This window comes from Ixodes scapularis, unplaced genomic scaffold, assembly GCF_016920785.2.
Source record: "Ixodes scapularis isolate PalLabHiFi unplaced genomic scaffold, ASM1692078v2 PGA_scaffold10__122_contigs__length_95168666, whole genome shotgun sequence".
NCBI classification, from domain to species: Eukaryota; Metazoa; Arthropoda; class Arachnida; order Ixodida; family Ixodidae; genus Ixodes; species Ixodes scapularis.
In genome coordinates, this window is record NW_024609836.1 from 36,342,588 (window position 1) to 36,366,002 (window position 23,415).

Sequence of the window (23,415 nt, forward strand, 5' to 3'; positions counted from 1 at the left end):
GGCCGTTCGTCGCACAGGGCAATTCGTCATAAGGTAATTCGTCACTAGGACAACTTGTCGAAAAACGCGAGTTTTGAAATAGCGCTTTGTCTATACGGAATGAAAACCGTCGCCGAAGGTACTATAACCCGACGCTAGTCTTAGCACTGACCTATTTTTAAGTATTGAGTAGCTTCGTTATTCAGCTTGTGTGCAGCATCCTGTTTAGAAAGATAGTCTTCTGTTTGGTTCTAAGCTGATAAACATCTTAGTTAACCTTGGAAGCACAATGCATAATGCTTTGAGGATTACTTAGTTATCCACCTTCGAGTTCACAGTCTTTCTCTGGTTCCCCTACTGACAAAGGTTTCCGTTCAGCTTAGCTTACAGGGTTTCGAAGAAGGATCTGGAAATTCGGCGTTTTGTCTATACGCAACGAAGCGCGTCGCCGAAGGTATTACACCCGACGCTATTCTTAGCATCGACCTATTTTTAAGTGTTCGGTAGCTTTGTTATTCAGCTTGTGTGTAGTATCCTGTTTAGAAAGATTAGTCTCCTGTTAGGTTCTAAGTTGATAAAGATTTTAGTTAACCTTGGAAGCACAATGTATAATGCTTTGAGGATTACTTAGCTATCCACCTTCGAGTTCATAGTCTTGATCTGGTTCCCCTACTGACAAATGTTTTCATCCAGCTTAGCATACGGGGTTTCGAAGAAGGATCTGGAAATCCGGCTTCCAATGACGCATTCATGAATCGGCGGACTGCTATAAAATGTTTGGTTTCCCATCAATCTTTGAAGTCGCCATGGAAATCACCCAGACGGACAGAGGTGGGGAGATTCTACTTTTTCAGACATTTTCATACACCGCCAACCGAAGAACTGAAACCAGTGTATACTCGATATGCCGGAAAAGAGAGAGCTGCAAAGGAAAAATAACAACCGATTTTTCCAAGCTTCAAATTTGGAAAGCGACGAACGACCACAGCCACACTCCAGAACCGACCGAAATCAACTGTCTGAAGGTTTGATCAAAAATGAAGACAAGTGCAGGTGGGGACGCATAAGATTTACTTCATTTTTCGTGATAGTTTTGATGATAAACTGCATTTGATAACATATGTAATGCGTTTTCTGTGGAAGGACGTGACCAAGTTCAGCATATTTTCTTGGACGCGGCAGCAAATATCACCGACCGCACTGCGTCACAACTGCCCCCTACGTCAACTCTACGTCGAACCAGTCAAAGACAGAGGCAACGGGCAACATTTAATTATGCCCTCAGACCCTGCCGAGAGGAGATCAAGCTCCCAAGAGAGTACACGGTGCGTACATAAAACATTACGCGGTTGATTTACATGCCATATAACATTAATATTATGCGGTTGATTTACACGCCATATTTGCTTGTAGGTGAACTGCAAGGAAGAGCCGTTTCTCTTGCACGACAGTGGCAAGGGCGACGTCAACCGGCTCATCCTATTTGCAACACCGCAACCTGTAGTGTTTGGGAGGTGCAGGCGCCTGGTTTTGTGACGACACGTTCAAGGTGGTGCCCTCCCGTTCTATCAACTCTACACCATACATGTGCTGAAAAACAGGATCACCGTGCCCATGGCGTATGGTTCACTTCCAAACAAACCTGAGTCAACATACTGCAGGTAAGTTTCAAATATCATGTTGCCCTATTAGGTGTTATCTAAAGGTATTGCAAGTGGCTGTGCAAACTCTACTACTTTTTTATCTTACCAGGTTCTTCACAACCGTCATTGACAACATTGGACCCTGCGCTGCACGAACCCTGTACACGGACTTCGAAATGGCCGCTATTAACGCCGCTCGTGACACTATTTCAAACGTCCAAATTCAAGGATGCTTTTTCCATCTTGCCCAGTCCGTTTATCAGAAGCTTTGCGCCTTGGGTTTTCAAGCGCGTTACGCCACGGACGAGATATTTGCAGTAAAGGTTAGTCTCTTTTGGCCTGTAGATTGCTGTCTCCTTTTCCGTATATATTGCTCATCAGTTTGTCTAGAGTTTTAATACATTTTCCTTTTATGCCAGATGAAAGTTCTCCCGGCTTTGGCATTTCTGCCTGCTGGGAACATTTCTGAAGTTTTTCAGGACATCATGGAAGCATTTCCCCCTGAGGAAATTCAAGTAGCGGACTACTTTGAGGATGTTTACATTGGCCGACTACGGGATCTGCTCCGCCCAGTTCCCTCCAAAAATGTGGTCCGTGCATGACGCGACGATGGGTGGAATGCCCTGTACCAACAACAGTGTGGAGGCATGGCACTACGGGCTACAGGTGATTTCTTTTATTGCCTTATTCATGCCGCACACGCAATCGACAGTCTGTATGACTAAAGAGACGTTTGCGCGCACGAAAAAAGGCAAGCACACGAAGGTCCGGACGGGGCAAGCGCACCCCGTCTTGACTTTTTTGTGAGTGTCTTTTTTCGTGCGCGCCACCATCCTTTAGACAAACATGCAGCAACTAGCCCAAGAAGTTTTATTGGACAGTTTGTATCTCGTGTTTATTTATAAAGCCCTCGATATCATTTTTTGCAGAGCAACGTAAGTTGTGCTTCACCTAATCTCTGGGCGTTCCTGGAGTCACTAAAAAAGGAGCAAGCTATAACGGAGCTGAAGCTCAGCCAAGCTGCAAGCGGGGTCGTTTCCACAAGAGTGACGCGGAAGAATCCCGGAGAAAAGCTCACCGGAGCTAAAAGAAAGATTATTAAAATTTTGAAGTGCTCGCAAAATCCGGACGCTCAAAAGGGTGGAATTCACAAATAAAGTGGGCCTACACTAGGAGTTGGTCCACACAAACGTAAGAAGCTTTTAATATAAGGTCGAATGAGGTGAAATGAGGGAGAAAAAAAAATCCTCTTTTCTAAAAGAAGACGACAAGTGTGCAGCAACGAACGACGATGCTTGTGACAATAACATCTAACATATTATCACATCTCTTTTATTGGATTTTAGGGTAGACGAAGCGTTCTCTCCTGTTGTGACAATATGAAAGCGGTCGTAGTCACTATAAGCGAGACGGACTTTGCTAATTATTGTATGTGCACTTAGCGCCTCGAGCTTCTCGAAGAGGCACACAATCACTTGATGTCCTCCTGTGCCCGCCTTCGATCGCAAAGAAAAACAAAGGAACTAAAAAAGCGGATATAGCTTGACCCTACTTCTTTTTTCTTTAGAAATATTCATTTAGATCTTTTGACCTTGTTGTTAGGGTCTCAAATATTGATTAAAATAGATTCGTGGGGGGGGGGGGGGGGGCTTGGTGCTGTAAAGAAAGTCTTTGGGGAACTGGAGAGTGCATAGCCTTCCAAGTGCTGATTGTTGTTCAAGTTGGTATGGTACGTTAGAAAACATGATTGGGCTTTGAAGACGGGGACAAAACGTGTAAACGTAAAAGTTGTTTACTCTGCACCCGAAAAACTCGCAAAAATGTGCAAGATGAAAGACCCATTCCGCAAGGCGCCGACGGGCTGACCAATCAGGCACAGGAGTCCGTTTGCCGCGTGCACGGAAGGGGTGGTGTATCAAATTCCGCTTTCATGTGGCAAGATTTATGTCGGCCAGACAGGCAGATGTTTAAATGTACGGCTAAGGGAACACTACCAGACAGTGAACGGGGCTCGGGATGGCCATCTGTCGTGTCACTGTCATGACTACGGGTGCAAACCATTATTTGCTTCGTCTACTGTTCTTGCTAGGCACAAAGATAAGACTGTTAGAGAGATTATGGAGGCTGACGCTATAAATAGTCCCGGCACGTGCTGCGTCAGTGTGGCGTCAATTGACTTGGCGGATAAGGAGTTGGCGTACTTGCGGTCCGTGGCAGGGCCACGGATTGGTTGAGATGTGGTGCGGTGACGCAGTGTGTTTCTACGCTGAGGTTCTTGAATTAAATCAGTTGAAAGTTAGCGATCTGTGGTGTCTGTCCTTCCTTTGTCCCCGTCTTCAAAGCGCAACCATGTTTTCTAACATAGCTTTCCTTTGGGCTGGTCAATGAGCATGACGGTGTGACTGTGCTCGACTTAACCAATATAAAAGCAACCTTTTTTACTGTTCTTTTTTTTCGGAGGAGGGGGGGGGGGGGGAGCGGGGGCTGTAAAAAAAATGTAAGGGATTACAACGAATCCCTTACCTAAATGTGTAAGGGAATTGCTTTACAATAGACCCCTTGCAGAAAACCCGGCAACAGTGTGTCTCGGCATGGTAACCATGGCAACAGCGAGGCGGTCGGCATCTGCGTGACATGGTGAAGGAAAGAAGGGCGCAGCCTCGCTGTGCGCCAGCTGCGCTTTAGGCGCTTCATGTGTTGTTTTCAGTTTACGCGCTCCAGAGTATCAGTAAAGATGCCAACACAGTGCTGTGTCCCGGTCTGCACGCAATATGGATACACTGACAAATTCGGACGGAAGGGAGTACCGATATATACCTATCGGACCGTCCGCTGCCGCGACCATTTGGCTAACCTCACCAATTCGCATGCATTTGCTTAATGATAACATATGGGTTCTGCATTATACATCTTTGCGTTTTCTTTATTATTGCTGTTAGCCAGGTGTACGTTTGACGCGGATAAACGAGCGTCGGTTGGACCTGACGGATCCGTTGCCTTTCGGCCAGCCTCACAATTTTGCATGCAGTTGCTTCATACACTACGTTGTTATTTCGTCGCACATATATTTGGTACTGGTCGGTAGACAGATAGCATTGGCGAGGCTAAACGAGCAGTCAATTTCCGTATCAGTCCTGCGAACATTTTCTACACTCTAACGATAAACGCGCGAAAAGAAATGAAAAAAACTTTACCTTGCAGGCGCGTTTCTTTTTTTTTTTATCTTTTATGTTACTGAGGCATCCACTAACACCATTTTAATCTACGCTTTCTTGCAGACTGAGACAGCACCGCATTAGGTTCCCCTTGAGGGCATCTTTTTATGCAAGTTTAGTGGGGACTTGCAGACACATCATGGTTTAATTATATTTGTCATGATTTGTCATCATCTCACCATTTTTGTTTTCAGGTTTCATACCTAGCAAGCTAGCTAGCAAGGTGATTTTCCCAGTCGGCGGTGGGAAACAGCCGCGTTACTTCATTTGCCCTGTCACTTTTTCACGCAGAGCCGCAGCGGGCTGAAGAAAAAACATTCCTTCACCATGGAGAGCGCGCACACTGTTGCCCGAGGCGCACAGAGTTGTCATACTTTTGAAAGGGGTCTATTACTCCAGCAAGTATGTAAATATTCCGCTAGTAAATTATTAATAAATGTAAGAGATAACAAGTAATTTTGCTACCTGTAACGGATTACGTACAAGTCAGGGTGGGACCCGCTCCGCGACGGAGTCCAGGAGCGCCCGCCCGATGAACAAGCACTTTCCGAGGGCGGACGTCTGGAGCGGCGAGCGGCTCTAGCGACGTTGTGAATAGGGACGCGGGAGCAGCGAGTAGACACGACTCCGCCATGGACTTCACGCAGAATGTCAAGCGGCCAAGCGAGCTCGGGACAGCGACAACTAGAACAGGTGAAACGACCACCCGGAACGAGTGGATCAAAAACGTTTCGGGTGGCGTTAAAGCCGTGCGTCCCGCCGGAAGACCATCGTCAGAAGTGTAAAGATAGTGCGTTCACGATCAGTGCCAGCAGCAAGAACAACTTCTTTATTTTTAAGCGCGCGCTCCTTTTGTCTCTTCGCGTGCACGCAGTGATCCTCCCGCTAGCATATGGTACATCCTCCTTTCTTTGAGGGAACAAAGATGTACACAACAACCACAAGCAGCGCGTGAAGCGGGCTGTACTCGTTTAGATTAGTTCTGCCTGTTGGAAGCCTTTTATGTAGCCCAGGCGTTGTGGTAGCCTTCTAGGTCTCTTGGACTGAGGTCCTGCTCCTGATGACGCCTGCTCAAGAGCGGGTAAGGTCGGTGGGTGAGGCGACACCTGGTTTCGAAGAGGCTCTGGTGGTGAGGGAGGCTGTGATCCTGAGGGAGGCTGTGATCCATCTCTTGATGGTGGCAAGCAATCGCCGTTGTCGTCCTCTGAGTCGCTGTCGTTGATGGAGATGAAGAAACCTTCCGGTATCTTTCGAAGATGCTGTCGGTTACGGCGGAGGATCCGGCCGTCCTCGGTAAGCACCGTGTATGACCTTGGGGCCACCAAGCCTTGCACTTGTGCTTTACGCTCCCATCGCCCGTTGTTAAGGATTCGCACGATGTCTCCCTGCTGAAGAGGAGCTAGCTGTCTTCCTTTCGTCTCGTTCTGGACGTGCTTTTTGACCGGAGATGCGGGAGACGCGGTAAAGTCGGGAAGTAGGGTTCGTAGTTCTCGACCCATCAGTAGTTCTGCGGGTGAGCGGCCATCTTCAAGGGGAGCTGCCCGGTAGTTGAGGAGGCCCAACCAAAAGTCTTCTTTGGCACTCTCCGTTTTTCGTAGTATACGCTTTACAACTTGTACACCTTTTTCAGCCAGACTGTTGGACCTTGGAAATATTGGACTTGAAACAGTATGCCGAAAATCATAACGCGCAGCAAAATCCTTAAATTCTTTCGAGGAAAATTGTGGGCCCCCATCCGTGCAAACTTCAAGAGGTAAACCATAGCGGGCAAATATTTGAGCTAACTTGTCAATGACCACCCTTGCTGTGGTTTCTCGAAGGTGTTCCACTTCTGGATAATTTGAATAGGCGTCGTATACAGCCAAGTAGTGTTTACCGGAGTGTTGGAAGAGATCCGCAGCTACCCTGGACCAGGGATGGTTGGGAACGGTGCGGATCGAGAGAGGCTCGTCTGGCTGTCTGTAGGCAAACTTCTTGCAAGTTTCACATCTGTCGATGAAAGCGGTAATATCGGCGGTCATTGCTGGCCAATACATCAATCTTCGGGCCTTGGACAGGCATTTACCCAGCCCCAGATGGCCTTGATGTAGTCGTTTCAGCATCTCTCTTCGCATAACTGTCGGAATGACTGCTTTCTTTCCTTTTAGCAGTACTCCGCTAACCACTGAAAGTTCTGGTGTAAACCGCTTCAGCTCACCTTCCACAGGTTTCGATGATTGGAGGCAGGTGATGACTCGCTGGAGAGCGAGATCGCTGACTGTCGCCTCCTGTAGGCGAGCTAGTGTGCCTTGGCCCACTACCTCAGAGAGGACGCCCACCGCATGCACTTCTACATCCGTCGTGGCCTCTCCCTGAGATGGAACTGATGGAATCCTCGATAAAGTGTCGGCAACCACCAACTTATTACCTGGGACAAACTGCAACTCGAAATCATACTTCAGTAGTCGTAAAAATAGTCGTTGGAGACGAGGAGGCATGTCTCCTATTTCTTTTTTTGAAATGGCCAACAGCGGATGATGGTCTGTTTCGATGGCGATATGTTTTCCCAGTACGTAGTCGTTAAACTTTTCGCAACCGAAGGCTATGCCCAAGGCCTCTTTTTCAATCTGAGCATACCGGCGTTCAGTATCGGTGAGCACCCGAGACGCGTAGCCTACCGCACGCCAGTCCATTCCATGCTGCTGAAGGAACGCAGCCCCTAGAGCAGATGCGGACGCATCAGTTGACAACTTGCTGGGCAACTCGGGATCATAGATTGCTAGAACTGGGGTTTGCGTCAGCATTTTTTTTAGGTGCTCCCACTGACGATCATGTACGCTGGTCCATTCAAAAATGGTGTCGTTCCTAACTAGACTGCGTAGGGCCTCCGTTTGAGACGACAGGTGTGGTAAATATTTCCCGAAGTAGTTCACTGCACCAAGGAGGCGTTGAACTTCCTTTTTTGTCGTTGGAGTAGGGTGCCGTACAACGCAGCCTATCAAGTCCGGGTGCGGTTCAATTCCGTTGGAACTGATTCTGTCGCCAAGAAAGTTTGTTTCTTTTTGGCCAAAGGTGCATTTGTCCGCATTCAGCGGCAGTCCCTCAGCTTGTGCTGTTGCCAACGCCTGGCGAAGCCTTTTGTCATGTTCTTCTCGTGTGGCGCCCCACACCAGTACATCATCTATGTACACACGCACACCAGGGAGATCGTCGAATATCTGGCTCATTGTGCTTTGGAATACTTCCGGAGCTGAAGCGATTCCGAAGGGTAGCCTTAGATTTCTGTAGCGACCAAACGGACTGCTGAACGTGCAGATCTCCGAGGTCTGTTCATCAAGCGGAATCTGATGAAATCCACTGTTGGCGTCAAGGCGACTGAAATACTTGGCACGCGCTAGCTCGCTCTCGATTTCCTCGCGCCGTGGGAGCTGAAAATGTTCTCTTTTCAGTGCCCGATTCACGTTTCGAGGGTCCATGCAGATTCTTAATTTGCCATTTTTTTTCCGTACGATGACTAAGGGACTCACCCAGTCGGAGGGTTTCTTAACCTTTGCAATAATGCCTGCGGCCTCCATGCGTTCCAGTTCTTTCTAGAGGGGTTCCCTAAGTGCGTGCGGCACTCGTCTGGCGGGCTGGACCACTGGTACGGCGTCATCTCGGAGTACCATCTTGTACTCCCGTCGTGTCTTGCCAATACCGGAGAACAGCCCCGGGAATTCCGACTCTATGCTGAGGTTGGAGGCCTTGTTCTCCACTGAACTTACTCGGTTCACGAGGCCCAGTTGCTCGCATGCACGAAGACCTAGGATAGCTTGGTTCCTTTTCACCACAAAGAAATCGAGCTGCACAGGTCGCTTGTCGAGCTGCACCGACAGACAAACCTTTCCGCTGTGTTGAATTTCGCCGCCCCCGTAGTGGCGAAGAATGCTTCTGGTTGGACGGGGTTTCTGCTTCGTCCTGAGCTTCTCAAACAACGCTCTGGGCAATAAGTTTGCCTGCGCTCCCGTGTCGACCTTGATTTTCACCACGGTTCCCTCGATGCGTGTGGTGACAATCCAGTCGCGATTGGAGGAAGAGCGCTCGTTCCCGGTTGCCAAAATTTCAAGAACGTCGGAGTCACCATCGCTTTCGTCCCCTTCGGCCACGTCGTGTACCACTGCCCTTTTACTCCTGCAGCAGACTGCGAAGTGATTCCGTTTGGTGCACTTGGCACATGTCTTTCCATACGCTGGGCACTTCCTCGGCGGATGAGATAAGTTACAATAAGTGCATCTTCTCTGCTCACGCTGTTTGGCTTGTCCTTGTTGAACGGGGTCAATTTTCACAGTTTCGCCATCCCACGCTTTGTTCTGTGCTTCGACACGCTCCTCAGCCTTGCAGCACTCTACTGCTACTTCCAGGGTCAGGTGTTTTTTTTTCGAAGCAGCTTTTCTCGCAACATCGTGCTCGAAATCCCGTAAACAATCTGATCTCGGAGGAGAGATTCATTCAAACCTGCAAAGTTGCACGTCCTTGCTTTCAGTTGCAGGTCTCTAAAAAAATGTTCAAACGGTTCTCCTTGAGCTTGCCGACGCGTGCGAAACACGTAGCGCTCGTACGTTTCGTTACATTTGGGCAGGCAGTAGTCTTCAAAAGTCTTGACTAGTGCGTCATAGTCGGCTTGCTCCTCTGATGTCAAATTCAGTGTGTTAAACACGTCTATAGCTTCCTGGCCCGCGATTTGTAGAAATATGGCGGCCTTCTGTTGCTTACTGCGAGGCTTCGTGGGTTCCGTTGCTAGGAGGTAAAGCTCAATGCGCTGCTTGAACCTTAGCCACGACTCCGCCGCGTTGTCGCCAAGTTGCAGCGGTTCCGGAGGTCAAAGATCTGTCATGATGCCGTGAGCTTTTACCTTTGGACTTCTGACACCATGTAAAGATAGTGCGTTCACGATCAGTGCCAGCAGCAAGAACAACTTCTTTATTTTTAAGCGCGCGCTCCTTTTGTCTCTTCGCGCGCACGCAGTGATCCTCCCGCTAGCATATGGTACAAGAAGGACTCCCAGTGAGTGTACACATACAGCCTACTAGGCTTTACGTGTCTCCAGCACTTTTAATACCCAAGATGTTTTCTTTCTTTTGCGAGCGCGGCTATTTATTTTGTTCTCCATCTAGCCTCCCTTTTAACCACTCATTAAAATTGAAAGATTGCTTTTTTTTTTTGCTTTTGCTTTTCGTTTGCGGAGCATATTTTTTTTTTTAAATCTAGAGTCGTATTATTTAAGTATTATTCGGAGTAATTTTATTCGTCGGTTTCTGGTGAAGTGCGTATTATGCCAAAGGCGGACGAAAAGCGAATCGCAAAATATCACAAGACCTGGGGATCTTGTGACTTGTAACCAAGACCTCGGTTACACGGCGCCTTCGCGACAATAAGCCCGCGTCGAATTGCGGGTACCTCCGTCGAGATTCCAACCCGAAGCGCAAGCTGGGGCCGCAGTGGTGGAGACGTCGTTGAATGGTGTCGCAAACTGCATGGGGGAAAATTGCGGAGCAGACGACACTTGTGCTTTGCTCTACGTTCGCCCGCCGTCGCATAGAGGGTCACGTGACTTTTCGGACAACGTGGTTCGGCGTGACGTGGACATGATTCTGACGACACGAGAGCAATGTTGCCTGTCGCAAACGAAGTTTCAGTTTCGGTATCTGCTGATGTTTAAACCAAGATTCCAGAAATAATATTTCACATTTCACGAATCTGAAGACGAGGGCGGTTTAGTAGTGCTTTGGGAAATAGAATCGTATGTAAGCATAACATTTTTCGAATAGAGGGCAGTTGCCCTTTAAAGGACTTTTAGCATTTCTTGATGTAAGCCAAATTGACTAAGGTCTTTTAGTATTTTACGTGTGTGTGTGTTCGCTTTGTACCCTTGTCTTACATCATGTAATAAAACAAAGAAAGCGTCGCTATCTCTGAGGCAAGGCGCCGGCCTACCGGTCCACAGTTGACGGGCCGGAATCCCTGCCAAGCTGCACGAAATGTGACGGAGGTTTATGCCAGAAGAGACGCCGTGTAACCGAGCTTTCATTGGCACGTCAAATGATCCCCAGGTCGTTGAAACATAATCCTCAATCCTCCGCTGGGGCGTGCTAGATGACCGTCGTTTGTTTCGCTCATAAACTCTCAAATTTGACTTCTTGTGCAATGTCGACCACTTATCTTACATGTGAAAAATATGTTTGCTTTTTCGTTTTTGTTTTTTTGTCATGCATTATCTGCGACATTATCTGATTTGGCTAACTCGGGGTATCAGAGTGTGAAATGATTTTAGCCGGATTTTCATCTTTTTAGGAGAGGCATGAGCAGTTTGGGGGGAAAGGTTCGCACAGCTCGGTAACAATCGTTTCTTTTTTTTTTTCTTTGTAGTTTGAAGGGCCTAAATCTGATAACGTGAACCACCAGCGGCCTAGACAGTGGCATTCCTTACGGCCTATGTTTTCGATATAGAAGCAATGGGATTTTTTTCTACCTCGGGGGGGGGGGGGGGGGGGGGGCGACAACAGGCGGCGGAGAAAAGCTCACCGCAAAACTGGCGGATGAGGAGAAAAGCTTACCGGCCCTTGAGCGGATGCGGAGAAAAGCTCACTGACATTTTTATTTTTTCATAGCCTAGCGGATTGTGCAAGTATAAACTCAGAACATGGTAGACCCGTAAAGAGCACAATTTATTAACACCTTATATTTCAAATACGTCTTTCTATTTCGCCTCAAAAACGAATGCAGTCACCTACTGCTTAAAGAAGGACAGGGAGCTACCTGTGTTGCAGATAGTCACTGCAGAGGTTTCCTACTCGGTTCTGCAGGCGGCTGGTCTCTCTCCTTGTCTTCTTAGCAGGTGGTTGTCCTCGGCTGGCTTGCAACAACGTTGTGAGGGCCACTGCCTGGTCTTGTTGGAGGCGCTCGAGAAGCTTGCAAACACTGGGGTGGCAATGCCCAACAAGGTGTTTAAATGCGCTGTTCTACCCCTCGCATGCGTTGTTGGTGCGGTCCTCGCCTTGTAGCGTAGCTTTCATTACATTCCAGAGCTCCGGGGGGAACTCGGGGAGTCGGCGGCGCACGGTTGTCGCCAATTGCCGCGATCCTACTGCTGTCAAAACAGTGCGAAATGTTCCTCTCACATACGTTGCATCAAAATGCGTGAGTAGGTCGGTCATGTCGTCGGGAGCATTGTCGCGGATGTAGTCAAGTCCGGATGGTACGAGATTAGGAGGTACGAGGTCAAGAGGCACAAAGGGAAGCCCGTCGAGCATCCCGCAAAACTTCCGGAAAACGTCGTCGGTTCAGCACCTGGTGATGAGCCCCATCTCGCGTACCTGTAGTGAACAAGAGTGCGAAATTAGAAACCATATAAGTTAGAACACTATAATGATAAGACACCTGAAAAGAGGAGCGTGGGTTAACATCACATTTGAAACGTCACAATGGACTTATAATGGTAATTTTGATGTTGCGCATCTATTGCTTATTAACTTTCGTTTCCTATCTTTTTTCATGTTATCCCAATAAGCCTTTAATAAGGTGACATTAAATGTGATAACTTTTGAATTCGTTCAATAACAATCAATATATACATAGTATATTTATAAATAGCTAACGTTAACACAAGAAAGCTACTTGCTTATTGTATGAATATCCGAAGCGCTAATTACCTTGCGACGCGTGCTCTGGCAGAGGTGTAAGAAACTCCCCCTGGGTGAAAAGTCTTGCCCGAAGACTTCTTTGGAAGCCCTGATGGCAGCCTTCTCGTAGTCACTTATGATGACGCTTGAATCTGGGATGTGTCCCTTCGATTTGCAGGTGTCGAAGATGGCCTGGAAAATCTCTTCGTAGGTAGCAAGGCTCTAGCCGGAAAGAAGAGCATAGACGCAGGCGCCGACTGCACACCTCACTACGTACAATTGTTTCAACAGTCGGGGACAGACTTAAAACGTACCATCCATGTACCAGGTTCGGCTGGTACACAAGGCTCTGAGTTGTTCAGAGCTGGCAAAAACGAGCATGTGGTCCCGCCGCTCCGATTCATTATCGTAGATGAGGAACGGTTGCGGTAGTTCCCCTTCGGTTGTTGCCCAGATATCTTTGACCTGGAGCTATGTGGTGAACTGTGGCTCCGCTGGGTGCAGCCGGCTTCTTCGTTGGCGCAGGTCGCGACGTACCGTCTCCAGGTTCCCGATGCTTCCGCGCTCAGCAGTCAACGAGCTGCATAGTGCTTGAGCCAAGAACTTGCTTGGAGGTCCCGAAGATCCTTGGGCTTTTTTTTTTTTTCAGGTCACTTTTTAACTCTGTCACCTTAATACCATGGACGTCGTTGGCGTGGTTGTGCTCCGTCATTGACCAAAAGCGAATGATCTGCAATACCAAGGGATATAGAAACACATGGTTATGAGACTGCGTACTTCGAACAAAACAGCGAAGTTTGAAACTTCCTAAGTGAACAAACTCTTGCTTTTTTACCGAAAGAAATCAGCTTGGATGATATAATTTTTGTGCTAGTATAAAAACATCGCGATAGCTCTCATAAAGGCAAAAAACACGTTTGACGTTAAAAATCAAAATTACCTTAATTGTTCCATATAGGCATGTAAGATATATACCGGTGTCATTCGGGAAATATGTTTTCGATTGTTAGGAAACATTTATTCTTTTCAATAGAAAATAATAGAATTTCACTTTTAACGCACATCCACAAAATCATTATTGCCCCAAATAAATGTCAAAACCCTATGTGAATAACATAGGCAGCTATATTTACATTGGGGTTAAATATAAAAAAAAAACAAAAAAAAACAGTATAATGCATTACAACAAACAGATGTACCTAGAACCCATAGTTATTCTATGCAGGCAATAACAAGGATTATTATACTCACAGCATGGTGTGTAGTCACTGCACCCTTGCATCCGCTTGTTCTCTGCTTCCGACATTGCCATCGGATCCACCAATTTTTCGACTGCTTTTGTACATAGTCGTAACCGTCAAGCAAAACCTTCACCTTCCCTTTATTGGTACGAACAACCTCCATGATGACAGGTCACAACAGGAGTACTATACGGCTACAAAATCTTGCTTTATATAGCAAACGTCTTCGGGTACTACTGCTCGGCCGTGCCACACTCAACCAATAAGAAATAGGCAAAACGTTCCTAACAAAGTACTTTTTCCAAAAAGGAACCGATAAACAACTAAAGATGTCCCCTTATTCAAGTGATCTTTGTTAACTAAACAGAAGACTATTTCTTATATCGGTCTCTAGGAACAACATAACGAAAGGTATGCCCTCTACTTCTGATTTCAGTGTGGACAGAGAGAGTCAGCACTTCTGAAGGTCATGGGTGATTCGCCGTAGGAGGGCACTATCACACAAAGCAAACGTCTGGGAAAACCAGCAGGAACGGCTAGAAACCGTGCATGTCCGTGGAAGAAAAATCTCAATATCCTAGATATCCTACTGACCGTTCTATCCTGTTTTCAAAGTAGCAAAAGCTTCAGAGAGTTTCAGGCACCGCGTTGTTGCGCATACACTTTTGGGTCTTTGGGCATTTTTAGTTTTGCTTTTGAGGTTTTAGGCGGACATTACTAAATTTCGAACTTTATCCTGCTTTCCAAGTTCATAAAGTTTTCAGTTAGGCTTTCGTTGCCTACAGAGTAAACCACAGAAAACCCTTGCCTGCAATTATTCATTTGGGAGCAATATACCCAATAAGCTTCACAAATATGACGAAAACAATAAAACATTTTTTTTACAAAACTGAAGAAATTTAATGGTAATAAATGTCTGTATGTGACGCATGATCCGACAGCCTCGCTGCGAAAAAAAGACAACATCGGTAAGCTTTTCTCCGCATTTGCTCAAAGGGTGGTGAGCTTTTCTCTGCATCTGCCGGTTTCGCGGTGAGCTTTTCTCCGGGATTTTGCGACAACGCCGCCCCTCTCAGTAGTGCCTGAACCACCCTGAAACACTGTTCCGACCACCACTGTGTATCAATGCACTCATATGAAACAACTATACTGATCTGATTAAAATGCTTTTGGCTTCCGACAAGTAAACACTTCTTTGTAAAAATTTGTTTTTTTCAGAGACAAAAAAGTGTTCTGCGTAAGTCCCTGCAGGGAGGCGGCCTCAAGACCTGTAGCTTTAACCAGCCAGCAAATTATTCCACTTCAACCCCGGAGCCAAGAGACCAACACATTGAGATTAGGGTGTCTTGCTAGAACGAGTTAAACCGTTGTAGGAGGAGTCTGAAATATATAGGGGAAAGTTTGGCCAGCTGGCATGGTTCTTGGTTTCCTCCAACGTATGACTGTTTTATGTCATCCACTATCAGTATCTGAACTGTGTCATGTGTCTTCAGAAGTCACATTAAGTTAAGTTCCGGTTATACCTTGTCTATTCACCCTCTCAACGCGCCGCTACACCTGTCCGTTCATACCCTTCGCGTACGTTTGGTGCGTAGTGAAAATTACGCTCGCGTAAATTTCGCAATTTTCAATTCTTCTTGATGCATCTTGTCACTTTAGCGGAGGTCAACGATAATAACTTCTAATTCACCGGGGCTTTCGGTAGAATGTTCTGATGATCGGGCGTAGAGAATTCCATCAGTGCCCGTAATTTCGAAGAAAATTGTTTTTTAGATTATAAAGTGAGCAATACCCTCCGAACGAGAGTTTCCCAGTACTTTATTTCTTCTTGTGGATTGCCTGTTGACCAGGCGTCAGCGTGTGGAACGAGAATGGCTTGATCGAAGCGGTCACTACTTTTGACATGGAATGGTCACGCCGTGCGTGCTTACCGCCTGCCTCCACCCAACTCTCTCAGTAATCAAACAGCCATCTTGTTCTCCGAACATCTAGGAAGCTGAAAGGTTACGAAGACAAAAAGGAAACAAATGAAGGTTGTGCGAGTTTGATGGCATTAAAACCGGCGCAGGCACTAACGTTTGTTTTAACGTGTGCAGTAGCTCCCTTGCTGCTACCCGTCTCGGGGATAGCCACAACGCCTTGGTTCAACATCACGTCGTCATTTATTAACGGTCATCGCCCGCGCCGCGATGGCAAAACCCCCGCGCATACTTCTGCGCCGGCCCTTTATCAGCGGTGGAGCGCTGCTCCCGTGGCCGATTTCGCTTTGTCACCTCGTGTTATAAATCACGACAAACGATTTAGCACGCGGCAACCTGGTCGAAGACTGTGGATCACCAAGCTGCCCAACAAATCCCCCCCCCATTTCAAAAAAAAAAAAAAAATTAGCGCATCTTCACGTGATGAAAGATGTTGATTGGGGCGAAGCTCTGGTGGTGCTTGTCTGCGTAGACGCTGAGCCGCAGCATGCCGAGCCTTTCGTTCGTTTTCATCCATGTCAGAAAGAGAATGTCTGGTATGGAACGTGGTTATATACGCACTTGAGCATTTGACCGCAGGGCCCTCTCGTCTATAAACGTTGAGCCAATGCATGCAAAGTTTAACGCGATTATATACGCATTTGACCGCAGCGCCTTCTCCTGTATAGACGTTGAGCGGCTACATGCAACGTTTCATCCATGATATCTCTAGCTCTTGAGTTACTACCACATCTCAGAGCCCCCTACTCGTCCCGCAGTCGTAATGAAGTGGTTAAAGCGATGGCCTTTTTTTTTCTTCTTTTTTTTCTTTTTTTTTTTTTTTTTTTTTGGGGGGGGGGGGGGTCTCCCCGCACAGGTTCGAATCCAGTCGACTGCGCAAACATTTTTTTTTCTCAACATTTCTTTTTGCCCTACACGAACACGTGAGCACGTGAGTTCACGAGCACGATCATGAGCACCAGCAAGATAGATGTGAGCACGGACGCCGGACAGACAAGGCTAGACCCTAAGGAGCTTTGCCTCTAAAAGTGAATAGCAGGCGGCTTGGGACGTCCTTGGGTGGTCTTCCCTCTGGGTTGCTGAGGATCGAGCCTTCGCAGATGAGACAGCACGGGTTCAATTGGGCCTTGCTCGCCATAAGAGCCGACATCAGCATTTCCGTACGGGACCGACGCTGCCGGGGTGAGTCCGGTGAAGGGGTTGCGTCGCTGCTGTTGCGTTTGTGGGGGTTGCGCGGGTCACTAGAAATTTGAAAGCAAATGAGCCCATGGTGTGGCAGAAATAAGAAGCCGCACACGAGCAGGACGCATGCCCAACTGCAATACGGGAGCACGACTTTCTCTTTTCCTTCCCCCCAAAAAGCTGAAGAGGGCATGAATTTAAGGCGGCAGCAAAGTCTCGTGCTCCCACTTTCGCCGTCTCCACCGCCTTCGCAGCTTGTTTGGTGGCAGTCACGGTGTGGAAACTTCCAAGGGGTGGTCCAGATCACTACCATCTGGAACCCTCGACACAGCTACCTCTTCAGGTTCATAGAAAACTTTTAGGTCGGTATCATGAATAAACCCGCACAACTCACCAGATTCGCGATGCACGAGCTCGTAAGACAAACTGGAAAGCTTCTTAGTAACGCGGCGGGGGCCCTCCCACCTCTTGGCCAAAAAGGCCGCGACGCCTCTACCAGCATCACTTAGCGCATGAGTTCGTCTCAGCACCAAATCTTTTACCTTAAACTGAAGATTTCGCCTCGCCTTGTACTGGTCGGTCTGCTGCAGTCTCGAAATGTCAAGGCTCTCCAGAGCCTCTTGGAAGTCCTCCGTGAAACGCTTCCGGAGAACCTCCGCGAACTGCGAAGTGGTGCGCTGCACACTTGCAGGATCTGTACAAAGAAGGCCATTTCCTACGGGAAACGCGAGCTCTTGCCAAAGTTAGTTTGAGCAGAAGTAAAACCCGTGGACCGGTTTAGTGTCGGGGGAAGGGGTAGGGGGGGGGGGGGGGTAGCAAATGCCATTTCTGTAAGTTTCGTGTCCCACTCATTATATCGCTCTGTGTGCGCCCCAAGCATCATCTTCAGGTTACGGTTTACTCTTTCAGTGATATTCGCCTGAGGATGGTACGGTGAAGTCTGTTTGTGCCGTATCCCTAGTGCTTTACATGGATCCACGAACACATCTCTACCAAAAAATCCTGTATAACTTTTTGCTAACTGGATTATGGAACTGGAACTCTATCTGGATTCTAACTGAATTTCAGGTTTTCAGAAATAATCATTTGTCTGCATTCTGGATTTCATGTTTCCAGCAAGGAATCTAGTTAGATTTCCAGACCCATAATCCAAATAGCAAAAACATGTACTCTTCGTTTTCGGTAGAGATTGCTTACAATATAAGAAGCGGTGTCCGCAATCAGCGTTGCGACGTAGCAAAAGCGCGCGAATATCTTAAGTGGACAGTCTAAAAATTTTCTAGAGTCCAGCTCGCGAAAACTAAACATTTTGACCCACTTCGTGAAGTGGTGGGTCACTACTAGCAAATATTACTTTCCGCGTGGATTACGGGGAAAAAGGCCGACAATAGAGAGTTTTAGTAGATCGTTCCGATACCTCCTATAGCTCCGATAACGATACTATGCATGCGCAAGGGAGGCGGTGGCGGAGTATCGGGTATCGTTATCGGAGTCATTAGAACGATCTACTAAAACTCTCTATTGTCACAGGAAACAAAATCCCACGGGTACTTGCTTTCGACCGAATGCATTAATGCTGGCACTAGTTGTATCGCCTTCTCGTATAACGTACAGCTACGTGCGTACTGTATCACGAACAAGGATACAAGACGATCATTGCGAGCAACCGAAGGAGTAACCTCTAACTTCTTCTCCTACTACTCTCTGTGCATGCACGTCGTGCCAGTATATCCTGATACACGTACCTCATTACACTCTGCCTCATAACTGTCCGAGTTGCAATTTAAGATAACTTTTTTGAGGTTTTGCTCCCACTGCTGTGGCCCGCTAAGGCGGAATCATGCATATATATTATAAATAATGTACGCTGCTTGCGGGGTAATAGAGTCCGAAACGGCGAGTCGCAGGGCTCCCCCTCCACCTGGGAGATGTACCTAGCAGGACGCCGTCGCTGCTCAGACAGTAGGAGTCGAAACCTTTTGGACTCCCCTTGTCGGTTGTGCTTTCTTCTCTCAGCAGTTGTGCCACGTTCTGGCGAATTCCGTGGGACTCCTGTGCCGCCCCCAGAAGCTCCTCCATGCTCACCAGGGTTCCCCGTCGTGACTCCGGTGTGATGCGCGTCCCATTCGCTAGTGCTGCCAAGTCGAGATAGACCTGCATATTCTGCCCGAAAAGATGAGCACGGGACGACGTGTCTGCCACGTGGTTACTAACACCACGCTTGTACTCAATAAAGTACATGCAAAGCAACAATGTAAGAGCCCATCGATCGAGTCGCCCGGCAGGGTTTTGAAGCCCTTTGAGCCATGAGAGGACCATGTGGGTAGTTGAATGCAAGACAACGCGCCGTAGAGGTACATTTCCAACTTTTTAAGCCTGAAAACAAGCGCCAGACATTCTTTTTCGGTCGTTGAATAGGTCCTCTCTGCTCCGGTGAGCGTGTGACTGGCGAAGGCCACCGGACGAAGGACGATGTAATGTTCCTGCAAAAGAACAGCTTCCAATCAGTAATCGCTTCTGTCGGACTCCAGGGTGAGCGAATGATTCCATTCGGGTAGATTTAGAAACGTATTGTCTGTCACTGCCTAACACAGACAGGCAAATGCGGCTTGTTGCTTTTCTCCCAAACAAGACTTCACCCTTTTGCGAAGCAATCGGTTCAGAGGTTTCGTTATCTCGGCGCACTGCGGAATAAAATCTCTGCAGAAAACCACAACCCTGAGATGTCTCTGTCGGCTCTTTACGTCGTGGGGTGGAGGGTACTCTGTTATGGCGCGCAACTTATCCTCGGTCGGGCGCAGCGTGCCGCTATCAGCAACAAAATCAAGAAGGTTGATTAGAGGCGAGGCCAACTGAACTTTACCTGAAGGAATCGTAAGGCCGTCCTTATGTTTTGTTTGAGTATGATGCGAGATGCTCGTCGAATGTTCGTGAAAACAGCTACGTCATCTGTGTACGCAATCGGAAGCTCGTACTTCGCGTAGCCGAGGACAACATCAATTATGCGCTGATAGCTGGCTGGCGAGTTAGATGAACCAAAGGAAAGGCGAGTGAATTCAAACAATCCCCTGTGTCAAATGAATGGAGTCTTCTTACATCAACCGGAGGATCTTCAATTTAAACGAATCCACGTTTGCAGTCGAGGGTTGTGAAAACAGTCGCGTTTCTAAGGGCATACATCGCAGATGAAATACTTGGGAATGGGTAGTTGTCCTTGACAAATACTGCGTTAAGGCGCCTGTAACCGACACATAATCAGGTCATGCCATCTTTCTTTGGAGCAAGAATCACCGGCTGCAAAGCGCGTGGGCTTTTTGACTCAGGTACTTTGCCTATGTCGATCATTTCCGTGAGCGCCGCAGCCAGAAGTTCCATCTCGTGGGCGTTTATGGCTCTCGCATTGGGCCACCGGGGTGGTACATCCTTGGTTTCAATCCGGTACCGTAGGAGGTTGGTTTTCCGAGATCTTTCCGTAAAAATTGGCAAGAATGGCTCCAACAGGTGCTGGAGCTGGTGCTTTCGGGAGCTGCCATCGAGGGCCCTTTTCCACGCCCTGCTTGACACTGTCTGGGAGCAAATGAATCTGCCGCGCAAAGTTCTACGGAATAGCGTTCCCGGGAATGCAATCCCCTCATCTCGTAAATGGCGTTAGTTTTGTTTCTTTCCCTAATAAGTACGCATTTTGAACAAAACCTAATGTAAGTTGTTCCACTACAATGAAGTCTCGATAAAAAAATCATGAATACTGGTTGTAACAGGGGTAATGCTTGCAACCTTGTGTGATGCAGCACGCACACACACGCACTTGGTTTCGATAAAGAATGGGCAGTTCGTTCCAGCACACTGAGCCCAATCTCTCTTTGACTGATTTTTGGTGTCAGAAGGGGTTCGAACGTCCTAACAGGTACAGTGGCTGCCGCAGTTATGGAGGGGTTGAAAGCATTGAAGCCCTTCAAGTTTACAAGAAACACTGCTGAAAACTGGCGACGTTTCAACCAACGACGGGAAGTCTTCATGGCTGCTACGGAACCATCCACTAAAAGGAAGAAGCAGAAGATTGCAGTGCTGCTGCATGTCGCTCACGAGAAGGCCTTAGAATTCTACGACACCTTCCACCTCGAGGGAGAGCTGACCTACGCGACCGTCGTAGAAAAGTTTCAAAGCTACTCCTCTCCCACGAAGAATGAAAAGTGCGAGCGTTACGTTATCAGATTACAGTTACAAGCAGAAGGTGAGCAGTTTGATTGGTTGGTTGATTTGGTGTTTATGGCGCAAAAGCTACTAAGGCCATAGAGCGCCAAAAACGACACTATTGCTGGAAAAGGCTTGGAGAGAAAAAAGAGGCTTTATTAGCCAGTGATTAGATAAAAGATGGTAATGAGATACCAAAAGGTAAAAGGGTGATGGGCATGATCTGTAGGTTAAGAAAGCTAAAATCGGTGTAGAAGGCCGATACTATCTAAAAGTTTGAAAACATTAGTATGTGTCACAAGAGAATCATCACTTAAGAGCAGAGCTGGGTGTAGTGGGACTTGTTCTTGATAGAGTTGCGAAAAATACAAAAGCCTTTCTTTATGATAAGCAGGACATTCAAGTAGAATATGAAGAATGCTTAAGGCATTGTCACACTGCTCACAAGTGGGGGCATCCTCCCCACGAAGGAGGTAGCCATGAGTCAGATGAGTGTGACCAATCCTGAGCCGGCAAAGGACAACCTCAAAAAAGCGTTCCTGGTGGCGTGCACTCTGCCATTCGCTCAAAAGAGGTTTGATCATGTGCAACTTGTTGCCGATTTCTTGGTCCCATTCAGCCTGCCATTTGCACTTAACGTAACGCCTGAGAAGGCCTTTGTAGTCTGCATAAAGAATGCTGTGGAGGTCAACTGTTCGCTTTACACAAGTACTTGCTGCGCGATCTGCTGCCTCATTGCCCGGAATGCCCATGTGGCTGGGAATCCAGCAAAATACAATTTCGTATCCCTGTCTTGAGGCAGCAACCACCTTATTTCGCAGTTCAAGGAGCAGGAAGTGCTTGAGGGGTGTTAGTGAAGACAGTGCATGCAATGCACAGAGGGAGTCTGTGTATACGATGGAGCGAGAGAGCTTTTAATCAAGAATGAAGCCTATGGTAAGGAGCAGACCATAGAGCTCTGCTGTAAAAATTGAAGCAGAGGAGTTGATTCGCCTAACAAGTTGAACTGTTGGGCCAATCATGGAACACCCAGCAGCAGATTCCGTCTTTGTACCATCTGTGTAGAAGCTTACATATTCGGAATACTGACTTTGCAGTGCTAAGAATTCCTGAAGACATTAGAAGTATCAGCTTTCTTGTATCGCGTGAGTGAAAGGTCACACTTAATGACAGGGTGCTCCCAAGGTGCTCCCACAACCGTAGACCGCACTACCGGGGGCCTTCAATCGAGTTCCATGTTCTCACTGGCACTTTTAAATCTCAAAGAGAAGGGAGGCACAATTGTGGCTTTGTTTTGAAACACCCTTTCAGAGCACATGTCTTCCACAGCCATTCGCGCAGGGTGATCAGAGATGGACCTGACTCTCAGGGAATACATAAAGCCCAGTGAAAATCTTCTCTTCTCAAGAGAAAGCTCGTTGGCCTCTGCATACAGACTTGGCACAGGAGACGTGCGAAAGGCACCTGTCGCCTATCGCAACCCAAGATGATGGATAGGGTCGAGCATTTTTAGAATGGAAGGCCTAGCTGAACCGTAAACAATACTGCCATAGTCCAGTCGTGATCACACTATCGAGCGATATATCCTCAAAAGGCACGTCCGGTCAGAACCCCAGGATCGGTGGAACAGGACTTTAAGAATATTAAGTGATTTAATTGTGAGCTTTTAATCTTGGATTCTTAATATGGGCACCAAAGGTTAGTGTGGTGAGCAGTTTGAGAAATTCTACCGCGACCTGTTGTTGAATACAAAGACCTGTGAACGGTAGTTTGACCGATTCAATGATCAGAGATCGGCTAGTGTGCGGTAACGCGAACAGCAAATTACCGAAAAGTATGTTGCGACAACAGGACTTGTCTTTTGCCAGAGCAGTGGACATGTGCAAGGCGGATGAAATATCAGCGAAGCAAAACAAAGCTTGCTGCAAGCCTGAAAAATCTCTCCTCGATATCAACCAGACAAAAAAAAAAGCGTTCAACGATGCCAGCACAAGCACCACTTCGACGAGACCGCTGTCAGAAGTGCAACTTCATTTACCCTGGAACGGGCTGTCCAGCGATGAAAAAAGAATGCCGAAAATGTAAACGTCAAGTTCATTTTACGGCGTGCTACCCAAGCCGAGTGAACGTGATCATCAACAACGACGTAACATACGAAGAAACCACGGAGGCGAGAGCGACTGAAATTCTAGAAGTGGGATTGCGCAGCACAACCAATCAAACAAAGTGACTGGTGCCGGCGAAGGTTGCCGAAAGGACGTCGTTCTGAAGATTGATACTAGCGCGCAAGCTAACTTGTTGTCACTATCGTGGTGAAAACGCGCAGGTACAAACGCGAATTGGCGAAA

General features: G+C 47.5%; 2 pseudogenes; one reads left to right on the forward strand and one right to left on the reverse strand.

Moving 5' to 3' along the window:
- The first annotated feature begins 752 nt into the window (after positions 1-752).
- LOC115325921 lies at positions 753-4,263 on the forward strand (annotated as a pseudogene).
- Positions 4,264-11,562: 7,299 nt separating this feature from the next.
- LOC121834766 lies at positions 11,563-12,878 on the reverse strand (annotated as a pseudogene).
- Positions 12,879-23,415: the final 10,537 nt, after the last annotated feature.